Source organism: Aquila chrysaetos, chromosome W (assembly GCF_900496995.4).
Source record: "Aquila chrysaetos chrysaetos chromosome W, bAquChr1.4, whole genome shotgun sequence".
NCBI lineage: Eukaryota > Metazoa > Chordata > Aves > Accipitriformes > Accipitridae > Aquila > Aquila chrysaetos.
Genome location: NC_054457.1, coordinates 7198477 through 7214004, shown reverse-complemented (window position 1 = coordinate 7214004; position 15528 = coordinate 7198477). Strand labels below are relative to the sequence as shown.

The window sequence follows — 15528 nt, the reverse complement described above, 5'->3', positions numbered from 1 at the left end:
CTTCTGTTTTTGAGATGCTACTTTCTAGTTTTTGGGAAACAAGTCCTTAAAAAGTTGCATCTTCCAATTCAAAACTGTTGTAGACATAATAATAACCTTTTATTTTCTGAGCCAAAAAACTTTGTATCTAGATTTTCTTGACTGCATCAGTTATCAGAAGGCTAAAAACAGTTCAAAGTAGTAATACAAGATAAATATTATGATTAAACTATGAATTTTCTTGTTAAAAAAATGGAGACTGAGATTATATAGCTCTGTAAATGAAAATTATCATGTCTACAAAAAAAGTTTCCTAAAGTTCAGACAAGTCAAAAAATGAAAGTAATTTCCTTATTCTGCTTTCATGCTAATAATACTGTCAAAATGTGCTTCTTAGTTTATCATACAGTTTTTTATTTACTTAGATTAAAATGATAGACTGAAGGATACCATTCACATCTTGGAAGAGAAAGGCTTCTGAACAGGTCTGTCACTGTCGTGGTTTCAGCCCAGCCGGTAACAAAGGACCACGCAGCCGCTCGCTCACTCCTCCCGCCCCCTCCGGTGGGATAGGGGGGAGACGGAGGAGAGAAAAGAAAAAAAACTGGAACCTCGAGGGTTGGGATAAGGGCAGTTTACTGGGACAACACAAAAAGAGAAGTTACAACAACAACAACGGTACTAATAAAAGAATATACAAAGCGAGTGATGCACAGTGCAACTGCTCACCACCCAGAACCCGACGCTCCGCCACTTCCCCCACCGAAAGCCGAGAGAGCACCCCCAGCCCGCTCCCCAGTTATATACTGAGCATGATGGCACATGGTATGGAATAGCTCCTTGGCTAGTTCAGGTCAGCTGTCCCGGCTGTGCCCCCTCCCAGCTTCCTGTGGAAATTAACTCTATCCCAGCTGAACCCAGGACAGTCACAAATGATCATTCTTCAGGTAGAGGAATAGTATTCTGTCTCTATTGTAGTAGTTCATATATCTTTACATTCTTGGGTTTGCTACTGATCCCATTATTGTTGCACTTTTCCTAAAGTTTACATGTGCAAAAAGAGAAAAGTTGTTCTCAAGAAAGTATCAATATGAGAATGTGTTACAGGGACTAAGAGGTCAAAACTAAGTGCTGAGAATTCTGGCTCAATCTAAGATGCACTTATTTTTTAGCTGTATTTAGCTTTAAATTCAACTTTACATTCTAAAATCTAATCCCTTGCATGAAAATATGTTTTTGTGTGGAAATAATTTTTTTATATTCAAGATACCTGCTCTACTGTCAGAGAATCTGTATTTTGTCTGTGGTTTCTTTGGGAGTAAATGCTACAAGAGAATAGGTCCCTGTGTTTCAATAAATTCCATATACCATTTCTCTACTATCTATCCCACTCTTTTTTGGAAAGGAGGTAACACCAGCAGGGCTAGCCACAAGTTGTGTTAGTTCTCTCTGTTAAAATTGCACATCTGTTACCTGTATAGGATTAGGAATTTCACTGCTGATTTTCTTTGCCTGCGTTTGTACTAACCATAAGTTTATATTAAGTTTTTATAACAATAAAGCTGTTATCTTGACAGTTTGGGAATAAAATAATGCCTTCCAAAAGACATGAGAAAACTATGATTATATACATTATATATGTATATGTATATGTATATGGTGGAGCTTCCTAGTGTTCTGAAGGCACTTGACTATGTCCATATACACTGTTACCACCAATCAGTAACTGCCTTTTTGCATGCCACTGATCATTGCTCTGGTCAGTGGCTACCTACAGCTGAAGGCTCTGACAAGAGCTTTGGAGTAAGTACCTCTACACTGGCAACTACAGCCAATTACTTGATAATTCTGGAGTACTTCTTATTGTTGCAAGCTTAAAATAGGTGTGCTCAAACTGTTTACTCGAGTATCAGTGCCACCAGCATCACTACCAGTAATACCACTGATGTTTCTACTGCTGCCAGTATGAAGTTGGGGAATCCTTGGTATAAGCAATATTAACAAAATTACATGCTTTAAAAAACATTTTTGTTATACAATCTTACACTCAAAAATCCACAAAAGTAAAACTGTAGTTACTTAACTAACTGCAGCATTGTATCAGATCCTGGATTGGGGAAAGAAATATCACCTCTCCATTTTCCCGTTCTTCTAATAAGAACAATCTCTAATTTTAGATTAACTGATAGATGTAATACAGTGCAATCATCTGCTGCATTTTTCATCTGTGGAGTTCAGCCAGGTTGTGTAAGAAGTAACTGGGCATTTTGAATTTACTAGATCAAGGATAAAACAAGTATAGAATTATAGAGTACTATACATTTTGACATTAATGTTGTGCTTTACAGAGGGCTTTCTAAGTAGCACAGAAATCTCAAGATTTTTATGAAGCTTTTTACATTCGCAGGAATATAAAGATCAGATTGAGAAACTTATGATAGAAATTAAAAACAAAGAGGAAAACCACAAATTAGAAATAACACAGTTGAATTGTGACATATGAAAAAAAATGTAAGTTCTCTGAAGACAGAATGCTATAGCATTGAGTAAACCATGTTGTAACCTGTAAGAGCTATACTTCATCTAGGATAAGTACAAGCAATGGTTCCACCTCTTAATGGCAACATACGAAAGCTAGAAGTGGACAGTGTTTAACTCAATTTTATATTAGTTTAAGAGAGTAGACAGTGGCAATGAGGTAATAGTACAGCAACACGGGATGAGTAGAAATTCCCAAACAGGTAGAACAGACACAGGGAACTTGGACCTAAAAATCTGAAGGAATAAAATTTGGGGTTAAGTGTTGACTGGAAAATTGCTAGACTGCTGTTAAGAGTGTCCCAGCTATGCTCAGGAGAATGGATGTTATTTTTCAAATAAATAATACAGCAACAAGAAACACCTGATTTCAATATTTTTTTTTCATTACTGACATAGCCTTGAAGAGTAGGATTTTTTGGTCATCTACTTAGCTGAAAAAAGCCAAAGTCTTTGTAAAACTTCATGCTTCTTTAAAGAGACTCCATCTCACTGGGACAGGATGGTTTCCATATAGTTTTAAAGTATGTTTTTTGTTTGAGTGAAATTGTTTTCCAGTGAAATACTGACCTGCTGTTCAAGAAAGTTTTAATATTTGGGAAATGCTGTAATTTTTCTATCTAAACATCTTCTATAATTTATTCATCGTATTTGTTGTTACTGTGTGTCGTGGTTTAATCCCAGCCAGCAACTAAGCACCACACAGCTGCTCGCTCACTCCCCCCCCACCCAGTGGGATGGGGGAGAAAATTGGGAAAAGAAGTAACTCGTGGGTTGAGATAAGAACGGTTTAATAGAACAGAAAGGAAGAAACTAATAATGATAATGATAACACTAATAAAATGACAACAGTAATAATAAAAGGATTAGAATATACAAGTGATGCACAATGCAATTGCTCACCACCCGCCGATCGACTCCCAGTTAGTCCCCGAGCGGCGATCCCCCCAGCCCCCACTCCCCCCAGTTTATATACTAGATGTGACATCACATGGTATGGAATACCCTGTTGGCCACTTTGGGTCAGCTGCCCTGGCTGTGTCCCCTCCCAACTTCTTGTGCCCCTCCAGCCTTCTTGCTGGCTGGGCATGAGAAGCTGAAAAATCCTTGACTTGAGACTAAACACTACTTAGCAACAACTGAAAACATCAGTGTTATCAACATTCTTATACCTAACTCAAAACATAGCACTATACCAGCTACTAGGAAGACAATTAACTCTATCCCAGCTGAAACCAGGACACTGTGTTATTAGCTGAAGTAAAAGAAGTGGAGTATAGAGAACAGAGAAAAAAAGAACTGGAAATATTAGAGCTAACTAGACAGCTGAAAATTCAAAATGAAGAGAAGCAGAATGAAATAATTAAACTGCAGATAGAGGTATCTGTTATGAAGCTGATTTAAAGATCAGTTGGGCATTGGGTAAACTTAGAAGAGACTCTGTAGTGAAAAATGTTGTAATTAGTACTTAACAAAGTAATATAATAGAATCTAGGAAACTTAAAAAAGGATTGTCTTTACAAAGATCAGTGGCATGTGCTCCCTTTATAATGGTATCTGAGTTGCTTCTGCTCAGAAATCAAAAGTTCTACCTACTGTATAGGGAGAGTGAAGCTTGCTGTGTTCTTGTTTTAAATTATTTTGAAAATTTTGCTAGTTTTTGAGCTATAAAGAAATGAAAGTGTTTTCTGCTTATTTTTATTCTTTTTAATTTCTGAATGCTGGGAAGATATATATTTTTTATAAACTTCCAAGAGCTTAAAGACTTCTAATCCTGCAGAGATTTGAGTCACAGAATTCAACATGTATTTCATGGCTCAGGTTTTAAGCCACTCTCATTACAGAAAAAATGAAGGAAATACTCCAAACCTTTCACATATTAAAAAAGGAATAAGGTGTGAAAGTGTTCAGGCTGAGTTATCCTTGGAACATGGGGGAAGGGTGATGGTTTCAGAGGTTTTTAGCATCCTCTGCATTTTCTCCTCCTGCAGACATGAGACTGTGGAGCCAGTGTTCTTTCAACATTTTTTTTAGCAGTGTTCTTGTTCATCTAATGTTTCAGAAATACTTATATATAATGTATTTGGATTATAATATTTGTACTATTTACTTTTTGCAATATTTTGAAGCATTGTTTTTAAGAAGTATAACTTGTAATTGCATTCTTTTAAAAATAAACTTAAGTAGCTTCATTGTCCTAGGATTAAACAGTAGGTAAGCTTGCTATTACTACTTTCAGGTACAAAATGCATTAAAAAAGTGAAAATTATACTTGTATAATTTAACATACTTTTTTTTTCCTGTTGGGTTCTTAATGTTTTGTCTTTTCCTGATTCTTTCAGTTCAATGCTAAATTAGCAAGAGTTCAGAATAAAACAACAAAATAATTTTCAGATGCTTCTGTCTTGCCACAAAGTATCTATTGAAGGGTATGTGCTTTAATAGCCTGTAGCCTGCAGATACTAAATACTGTTACAGCCTGTTTCAAACAGCAGTTCCCTGGAGTTTTACTGTGTGTGTTCTGCAACAAAACTTGGGGGGGGGAAGTTCCATGCCTTACAGGGTCCATCTCACTTTCAAACACATTCCTCCCACCTCTAGACAACTAATTTCATATATCTTTGCACTGATGTTGATATAGTTGGGGTTCAGCTTAATACATTTGACATGAACAACAACAAAAGCCCACATGTGAAGTGGTTTTAGTACAGAACTGTTAACCTGGGAATTTAAGATAGAACTGACATAAATGACTGTGATATAAATTATATATGTACATTATTGGTTTTGTAGGCTGGGGACTTTGGGATGTCACAGAAATAGGATTCTGGGGAAGTAATTTTTGTAATTTTGTGATACAAAACACTGAGAAAATACGGAGGAGGAGGAGGAGGAGATGCCCCTGCAGCCCATGGAGGCGAATGGTGGAGCAGATACCCACCTGCACCCCAGGGAGGAGCCCATGCCGGAGCAGGTGAATGCCCCCAAAGATGGCCGGGACTCCATGGGAAAGCCCGCGCTGGAGCAGTCTGTGACTGAAGGACTGCAGCCTGTGGGAAGGACTCACATTGGAGAAGTTTGTGGAGAACTGTCTCCCGTGGGAGGGACCACATGCTGGAGCAGGGGAAGAGCATTGAGGAGTCCTCCCCCTGAGATGGAAGGAGCAGCAGAGACAACATGTGGCAAACTGACTGCAACCCCCTGCACTGCTGGGGGGAAGAGGTAGAGAGAACCGGGAGTGGAGTTGAGCTGGGAAGGAGGGAGGGGTGGGGGGAAGGTGTTTTAAGGTTTGGGTTTTACTTCTCAGTATCCTTGTTTTGATTGGTAGTAAATGAAATTGATTTTGTTTCTTCCCCAAGTTGAGCCTGTCTTTTGCCCGTGACCATAAGTGGTGAGTGATCCCTCCCTGTCCTTGTGTTGGCCCACGAGCTTTTCTTTATATTTTCTCCTCATCATCCCACCAGGGCCAGGGGGGAAGAGTGAGTGAGCAGCTTCATGGTGCTTTGTTACCAGCTGGGCTTATACCATGACAAGGTGTCAGTAGTTTCACTTGCTGCTTGTGACTCTCAGGCAGCAGTGAGCAGACATCACTGTCAAGAGTCAATGATGTCCTCTGCTGACAGCTGGCCATGTCACCTGCAAGAATTTAGAAGTGCTCCGCAACACTGTCAAGTGACAGAATTTCCTAGCTCTTCAAACAAAAGGTGTCGACAATGACAGCATCAGCTACTAGAAGTTGAGTCTGATGCAGTCTGCCAATTTCAAGTTAACTTTTTTTACAGCTGGTTTTCCCTTTTTTTCATAGCTTTTTATCTTGTGTAAGAATTTCCACACTTTCTCCTGGAGGAACAGTGTCTACCTGTTCATGACTATCTGCTGATCATGTCTGTTATGGCCAAAAACTCTATGACACTGACTGCTGTGAGAATGATGTCTTTGAGTTTCAGGAGCCTGATGATTCTGATTTTTTGAATGATGACTGCCCTTGTGATGGTTGTGGTGGCGTCTGTGTCTGTGCAGGTTGTGGTGATGTGAATGTTGACCACTTGGTTTGGGTTCTATCTCTGCTAGCTTTTAATCTGCTTTTTTTAGTAATGTTTTCACAAATATCAATATCAGGTTCCTACAAAACAGAAGTTTGCATTAAATACAAGGCATTGTATTTAATTAAACTAGTTGTAAAATATTAATTATCTTAACATTTTTGCAGAACCTGAAACCCAATTATAATTTTTTTGTGCTACTTTGCTGAAGAAAGATATGAATGTATCAAAAGGAACCTTGTTTTACAATACCACTGATAACTGGACAGGGCTCAATATAAACTTTTAGGAATTATTATAGTAACAAGTATTCTTATTGTAGGATCCCACACTTCACCTACCTGAGGTCTACATTTAGCTGGAAAACTGTATGATGGGAACTAAAAAAAATATTTCTTCTCATTGAACTTTTATGACTATGAATGTGCATTTCTTGATAATCCTTAAAGTAGTTCTGATCTCTAGTTATATGTAAAACAAAGCTACCCTTTTTTTTTAACAGTAACAATACTTTGTCACCTTGTATTATCACTTTTTAAAAATAACTATTGTATACTGTGTTTAAACAAACTAAAAGGAATAGTAACTCAAACCAGATGAGATTTGACTCCCAGGTTTTCAGAAAATATACTGTTTAAGTACCTACCTGTCCCCAAAAACTAGAGTAGCTAAATGCTCACTAGCTGCATGTTACTGCAGAAACAGAATTAGCATCCAATAATTGCATTTAGATTTCTGAAAAGTATTTGCATTTCTATCAAGGGCAGAAATTTAAATAATTAATTTATAATAGACTAATCTAATTCATTTTGAAAAATGTTTAAAAGCTCTCTGTCAAGATACATGAAATGTGTAGATTCTAAATCATGTCTTTTTGGATTAATCACACCAAAATATTTTTTTTTTTTTTAAGTACCAGTCAAATCCAGTTTCCTTTTCTAGTATATATAGAATGAAGCAAGAAAATACTGTGTAAGAGCAATTTCCACACTTGTTTTCACAGTATGCAATCTTAATAGATTCTTCCACATATTGGAAAGACAGGAAGGAATAGAGCAGACCCAGATAATACACTAGACAGCCACATCTAAGGAGAGAAAGACTTTGTGGTTACATATGCATAGACATAAAATTAAATGTTGTCTTATCATACCTTATTTTATTCACGTCAATCCACCCATACTGTACAGACCATAAGTGTTGAGTGAATCCTCCCCATCCTTGTCTTGACCCCACAAGCTTTTCTTTATATTTTTTCCTCCTTGTTCCACTAGGGCCTGGGGGGGAGGAGTGAGCAAGCGAGTGGCTTCATGGTGCTTTGTTGCCAGCTGGGCTTAAACCACAACACATAACAACTCTACTGGCAGAAGCCTCTAGTTTAATGGCATTTAGATTAGCAAAGGTACGCTCATTACAGACCTAGCTTGAGGAGGGCTGTTTGCATAGTGGGACAAATCACCACATGGTTGTTGCATCCATACAAGGAATGTTTTAATGCATCATGACATGTTTTTTGATTGGAATGTGCAGTGCATTTGCATTAGTGATTTAGTGTGCATGAGGGGATTTTTATGGTGCCTATTCGCCCCATGTCTGTACTTGAGTGTTCTGGTATGCACTTGACTACACAACTAGTACACAAAGCAGCTGGAGTAAATGTGGAACTTGCACATGACAGTACCTTTTTAAGTACCCCACCTGCAATGTAAACACACAGTTGTCACAACCCGGACTGAACAGACCAGGGAGTCTGCGTTGAATTCGGAATTCCCTCAGGCTAAACTAAGGTAAAACAACACCAATCAGTTAAATATTTTATTCATGACAGAAGCAAACTGAACTTGGGAGGCATAACAGTAGGTGATGGGGTTTCTCACAACAGGAATTGGTATGGAACTATCTCAGTAAACCGTGTAACCCGTGGTAACCATATACATTGATTCAGGGAATAAGGAGATCCCTCCCGTTGAGTCACGAGGTTCAGAGCAGACCCCCTTGCTTTCCAGACTCCTCCTCAGAGAAGGGCCCAGGGGCGGCTGGATCCACTCCTAGTCCCAGACTTGGTCAACGGTTTATAGCTAAAGGGATGAGGTGTAGGGATTGTGGAAAAGGAAAGAGAGAAGAAGACAGAGAGAGAAAAAGGAAGAAAGATTTCACCAGTCCTGGGTCCAGCATTGGTTCAGTCAGCTGAGGGTCCAGTTCTGGTGGGCTTGCACCCTTGGGGCATCAATTTGTGTCCTTTTATCATCCTTGCCCCTCCTTTGGGTGGGCACTCAAACTCATTAGGCTAATTAGGTGTCATGAGCAGTTTGTGAGCCTTTGGGAAATAGGTCCATGGGCTTGGGGGTCGATTGGAGAGTAACTTCCCCTTCCCTGCAGACTGGATCTTTTGCCATACATGGTGAGCTGCCCTGTTCAGCATATCAGAACAGAACCTCAGAACAGGGAGCTGTGCACCCTCCAGCACAACCTCCCCCTCCTGTTGCTGATGGGTGCTGATCCGCTTCTCTTCACCTATGGTTCCTTGCTGGGCAGGGTTCGTTGTTATGCAGAGTTCGTCGTTGCTAAGCAGAACTTGCCCCACCACAATGTTTGAGACATTAACTCTTTCAGTCTCTCACAACAGTCCTCTAGCCTTAGCTCCCTACACATCTGCAGTGCACGTCTAGGACCAGCAACAGGCAAAAACTTCATTGCCAGTAAAGGCACAATAAGGACATACATTCCTAGAACCGTAATGGATCACAGCCAAACTAGTGCCAAACCAATTCATAGTGCAGGTGTCAGCCTTAGAGCCTCTCCATGCACTACATACAGCTGCCTTCTGTTTGTCTGTCATACAACAGCAACCTTCCATACTTAGGCATATTTGCTGCATACATACATGCATACATGCAATCACTTTCTAAAGATCATTCCAGTACTAGTTTCATCCCACAAGCCTAATTTAGCTAACTTGTGCAATTTCATTATATTACCAAAAAAAAGTTAAGTAACTTTCTAATTCTTTATTCAGTATGAACTGAGAATGTTCATTACAGTAACATAATAGTAATTAAGATGGACACATTAGAAGTGCAGGACTTGTCAAATAATTTCCATCACATCAAAACTGAAAAATCAGCATTTCAATTAAACAATTATTATTGGTTCTGCCAAAAGATACATATCCTGGAATTCTATGATCAAAAAGCTATTTTTTTCCAAAGTTTTAAGTTTCACCTAAAGACTAATTTTTCCATACAGCTACATGACATTTTCAACAACTCTGGTCAAAATGTTTTCATGAGAACTCAGATAGCTTTTCTTGTTTGATTCTACTTTCACATGCATAGATGTAATGAAGTCTGAAAATAAAAACAGTGTAAGACCAGAATCATGCTATCAAATTCTACACTCAGTTATATTAATCTAAATCCACAGTGATTACAAAGAAAAATGTATTTATTTCAAACTTACTTAAGCAAAAGCAGACTTCTCTTTTGTAGCTTCCTTTTCCCAGTAAAAGTGCAAGTGCTTTACTTAGTGCAACTTAGAAGTTGATTATGATGTCTTTGTTGTGAGGTAACCAGGTTATTTGCAAATCAATGAAATAATATAGAGATTTACAAAGCATTACTCTAAATATATGCAAATATTTTCCTGTTTTTCCCTCTAAACACAAACCTGTCATAGATGAGAAAATCATCTTTGTTTCCACTTAAGGTAGTCCAGACATCAGCTTGCTGTAGACAGTAATATAGTCTGAAACACTTTCTTTCAGTAAGTGAAAGTTCCTCTGGGAATAAGTTCCATATGAGATATTGACCAGTCCTTCATTCTCCAACTTCACTTGCAGGTCCTCCAATCTAGTGGAGAATGTAAAGAAGCAAGACCATAAATCATTAGGGAATCATAAGATTTTTTTTTCCTTTGCAATACAAAAATATTATTTTTAAATGTATGCATGCTTCCAGACATAAGTGATTTGCCACATTCAACAAAAGTTAATACGCTCCATCTTGCTTTCATAACAGTGAATGTTATTTCCTCCCAGTTTTAATGACAACAGTCTAACACTATTAAAACATTATTATTGCCATTTGCCATGACATGGTTCCTGTCCTTGTAAGTAAAATGTAGTACTAAGTAAAGCAGACATCTGTTTTCAGACTGAATTCAGTGTTATTTTTCTTTTTTTTCATGGTCTAACACAGTTAGTTTATCTGATGTCTTTATTTAAATGCTGAGTTTTAGGTCACAGTTGGTTAAAGAATGCATAAAGTAAATACAGCAGGAAGGTGAATAATCAGGAAAGCAAACCTGCAGTAAAAAGCCAATAGCTCTCCCACTCATCTTGACAAGGCTATTTTCTATAATAGCCAGAAAAGGGATATTACAGCAACTGGGTCAAAAGGATGGCTACAGAATGTGTGCATGACCTGGCTGGCAGTTATTAGTCTTCCCCTTTGGTGTCCCATCACAAAAATCTTTCTTTGCTATATAGTACAGAAAGCTGCTTTCTTGCTGTATGATGTGTTGGTTTTTTTTCCATTTCATTTGTATCAGGATCATGCCTTCCTACTGAATTGCTCTAGAAAATTATTTTTTCAGTTTCAGGAAATAGCCTAGAACTTGAAAGGTTCTTTAGAGCCTTTCTAAAATGTATGGAATCAAACCCAACTACCTTGAAAGCCAATCATAAAGCCCACTTTTTACTTTGATGGAGCCAGAGATTTACCACCACTTTTTCAAAATCCAGTTCTTGAAAAACTTGCAAAGACTATTATAATATGAAGTTATGCAGCCTAGAGGGGGAAACTAAGATGTTATTACAGTGCTCAAAATCAAGCTCTGAAACCGGCACTATGAATTTTTAAGCCAATGTGATTTCACAATCACCAAATGAATCCAAGATAAAGGCTGTATACAAATCCTGTTTGGGTTAGCTCAAAATTATTTTCTTGCTGCAGTTACTATCATGATACCTAATTATTTGTACAGAAGTAGGTTCTAGAAACCAGAGCACCAATGTCCCAGATCTTGTATGAAAATATAACACTGATGAGTCCCTTGAATGCTTGTGGCAGTACATCCCGCCCCCCCCCATCCTGCCAGCAGGAAACAAAACTTCTCCAGGAAGGGAGAAGGGGAAGGAAACCCTGGAGGCTGCAGGTTGAAATTTGAACTGGCCAATTGAGATGCGCCAGGTACACCGAGGTGACCCTCCTAGCCAATAGAATTAAATGACCACAGGTCAGATTCGACAGGGGTATAAACGGGGTCCCGCCGGAGGACACGTTGGCAGTCCTCCTCGAGCAGCGGGTCTGCAGTCGGGGACTCCCCCTCGGGCCGGGGCACAGTCCGAGGTAACTCCTCGAGGGAGAGAGCCCTCAGCTTTTAGGGGAGTGATACGCGCATTTTGAGCCATCACTTTAAATCTTGGGGATTCTTAAGTCGGCCGTGTAGTATTAATTCTCTTTACATCATTGAGCCTGTGGTTTTATAAAATGTTACCGGACTTCTAACTAACTTTTGCTGAAGAATAAATCTGAGTTTTAACACCTGTTGGATTTGGTTAGTCGTGCATCCGTAACAATGCTTCATCTATTTTTCACAAGGCCAGTCTTTACCTTATCTTCTGGATTTTTTTTTTTTATATGTAGGACCTCTGAACAGGGGCTGGGAAAGCACATTAAAAGCACATGTTTTGATTTGCATTTTTCCCTACAGATCTTACATAAGAAATGAGTGATCATGGATATCTCTGTTTCAGGTGTTCTAGCCATGTCAGAGAATTATGATGTTTCTTGGCTTCAGCATCTTTGCTACATTAATCATCTGTTACTAACTGAAGCATAGCTCTTGAGGAACTGTTTCTGTTGGCTTTTCATGTGTTTTGGGTTTCATTAATGTCAAGTTGATCATACTTTTACATTGTAAATACAATCTGGAGAAGGTGATCTGTCAGTCAGGACTAAGCCAAGAGCTGAAGAATCTGAGCCACTGGCACAGAATGCTCCCACTGGGAATTAACCTGGTCACCGGGTCACACATGCCAGCTGGGATGGCAGCATTTGAGAAAGCTAGAGTTCAATGAGTGCATCTGTAGTTGGGCACATATATTATCCTCAGATGGCATTAAAAAATTAACCAGTCATGTTTTAACAAAAACTGGGAAAGATATTTACACTTACCTGGAAGCCTGCAGCAGGCACAAGTATCAGCTGGCTTGGAGGAGAGCTATCACTGTCACTGAGCCCCTAGAGTTCAGCATTGGGTTCTCCTCCCTGATACGCCATTCTGGGGGCTCCTTGCAGTTCTGGATCTCTGTCCCTCCTCCTAGGAGGAGACAGAGAGCCAGAACTAGCCCCAGCCCTTCCCACATGGCTGGGTTTTATCTGAAAAGAGATAAAATAAACAAAATGAGATCCTAAACAAAGTTCAGACTCTGAACTTCCCATAGCAAAACACAGCAGGATATTGGCTCCATTCAGTTTAAAAAAAAAAAAAAAAGGTAAGAATAAATTTGAGCTAGTACATTTACTGCTTGATCATATTTCTTTCATTTTGCAGTGGAGTTCCCCTATAATAAATAGGCATTTTTTTGTTGTTGTTGTTGTTGTTATATGTAAACAGCTGAAGAGTAAGTGTTCAAAATAACTGGATTTTCTTTTCTGCTACTAATCAGACTAGGCTCTTCCTTCCTCTGTAATTTCTTCTTGACTTGTTTTTAACACTTGTTTTTAACATTTCAGTGATTTTAAAGTGGCCTCATTTCTCATGTTTTGAAATCAGTGGTGCTGAGCCAGTTTACACCAGTAAGAATCTAGACCAGTTCATTCCAGATTCCAGTGTGATTCCAACCAATTCCAGAGTAATTCCACTGACTTAAAAGTAATTGCACCAACAGTGTATTTCAGTACATAGCAAGTATTACAGAACCTGGCAGAAAAAAAGACTTAAAGATTTTTACAAGTCAGTCTGTAGCATTTGGATTTCATTGAGAAAAATCTCTTAAGAATGCAGACACTAGAAACAATTCTGCAAAAACAGGAAATGAAAACTCAGTTTCAGGATTCCCAGATCTTACAAAATATCCTGCCCACACTGAGTCCATTTAATGTTTATGAAAATCAAAACATGAGAAATTCTGTAATTATCCTTTCCTTTTATTCCATTAACATAATAATTTTGGCTTAATATGTTCAGAAAGCACCCATTATTGAGAAATATATAACATTATAAAACTGCTCCCCAACATGTCCCATAATTGTATAATTCCCACCACTCGCATCAGAGTCTGACAGTAAAAGCAGAATGTTTTGGAAACACGAAGTTCTGATAAATAACATGCTTTTCATCAGTCTTGTCATATTCCACAAAATTAAAGCATTTTAATAATTGATCTTTTAAAACAAGAGCCAGCCGCTGCAAAGCCAACATCATTTGTGATATCCTGCTGTCCCTAATGTTTCTTTCCTGCAGTTCTACCAAAAGCATTTTAGGTTCAGTACTTTGAAGATTAAACTGTGGTCCAATAGATATCAACAGGGCCAGTTTTTTACTCTTTCAACACATCTGGAAAGCTGCCCGCCTTTATAGGGATCCATTATAAACACATGAAACTCCTATGATGAGGAGATTGAAGTAGACGGACGCCTGTAATCTTGAGAGCAGACAACAGACGACACTTTATTGCTAAAACACACACATACTTATAGTCACATATTCTGCAAAGTCACTGTACACGCGCACAAGCATAAAATATGATTGGTTATATCAACACTGTACATGTGCATAAACATAAGATATAATTGGTTATACTAACTCTGTACACGCGCATAAACATAGGACATAATTGGTTATACCAATTAAAACATGCAAAACTTGTCTCAGTCTAATTGGTCAAGATAAACTGCCAAATTGAGGTTCTTTGTGCCAAGTTCCCTTTATCGTGGAATGTGCACCTGTGTTCTTCTAATTGGCATCTTTCTTTTTTAGTCTTCTTGTTTATTCTGTTCAAGGTCTTCTAAAGGCCTCTGGAATGCTCTTGCGGCCGATGTTAGCTAAATATGTGTCCACACTATGACATCTTGAGATCCTTCTGCAGCGCTGGCATACAGTGCCCAGCAACAGCTGTCTCACCCTGTGAACTAGATGAGAGCTATGTTCTGAATTATACTTCTCTTTGAATTTCAGCTTTCTAGTTGGTTTCCAATGGAAATTTCCACAGTCAGCCTTTTCAGACAAAGAAACAAGCAGACACACTGCCAAGTCTTAAGTCATGAAGCTCTTTTGTAGCAAAACCAGCACACTTACCCTTTCCTTCCCCCCCACCCCCCCCACCATGGCAGCTTTGCTTAACTCCACTGCAGAAGAAAACAGTGTGGAGAAAAGGGCTGTGGTATTTATATGGCTCTTGTTTATCTCACTTTGCAGATATGGTTCAAAGTTCAGGGCGCTCATTCTGAATGACCTTGCAAGCAAAGCAAACCCCTTTAGCAAAAGTAGACAAAATATTTCTCTGTTAAATAATTCCAAGTGGAAACCATTTATCGTGCAGAATGGCAAGGTATTTTTAATATAATGACTTTGAATATCAGGTTATGCAGTTTGTCAGTCACTCCAGTCAGCTGGAGGTAGTGGTACAGTCAGAGGACAAGGGTGGGCCAAAGAGTCATTAATGTTTAAACACAGTAGTGTCGTGGTTTAACAGGCTGCAGTCCTTCACTAACTTCTCCGGCATGGGTCCTTTCCGCAGGCCACAGATCTTCAGGCACAGGCTGCTCCAGCGCGGGCTTTCCCATGGAGTCACGACCATCTTTGGGGCATCCACCTGCTCCGGCGTGGGCTCCTCCCCGGGCTGCAGGTGGGCATCTGCTCCACCGCTCACCTCCATGGGCCGCAGGGGGACAGCCTGCCGTCTCACCACGGGCTGCAGGGGCATCACCTCCTTTGGTGCAACTCCTCCCCCTTCTTCACTGCC

At 39.2% G+C, this 15528-nt stretch overlaps 1 pseudogene; it reads right to left on the bottom strand.

Annotated features, from left to right (window-relative positions):
* Positions 1-6023: 6023 nt before the first annotated feature.
* Positions 6024-14908, bottom strand: LOC121232752 (annotated as a pseudogene).
* Positions 14909-15528: the final 620 nt, after the last annotated feature.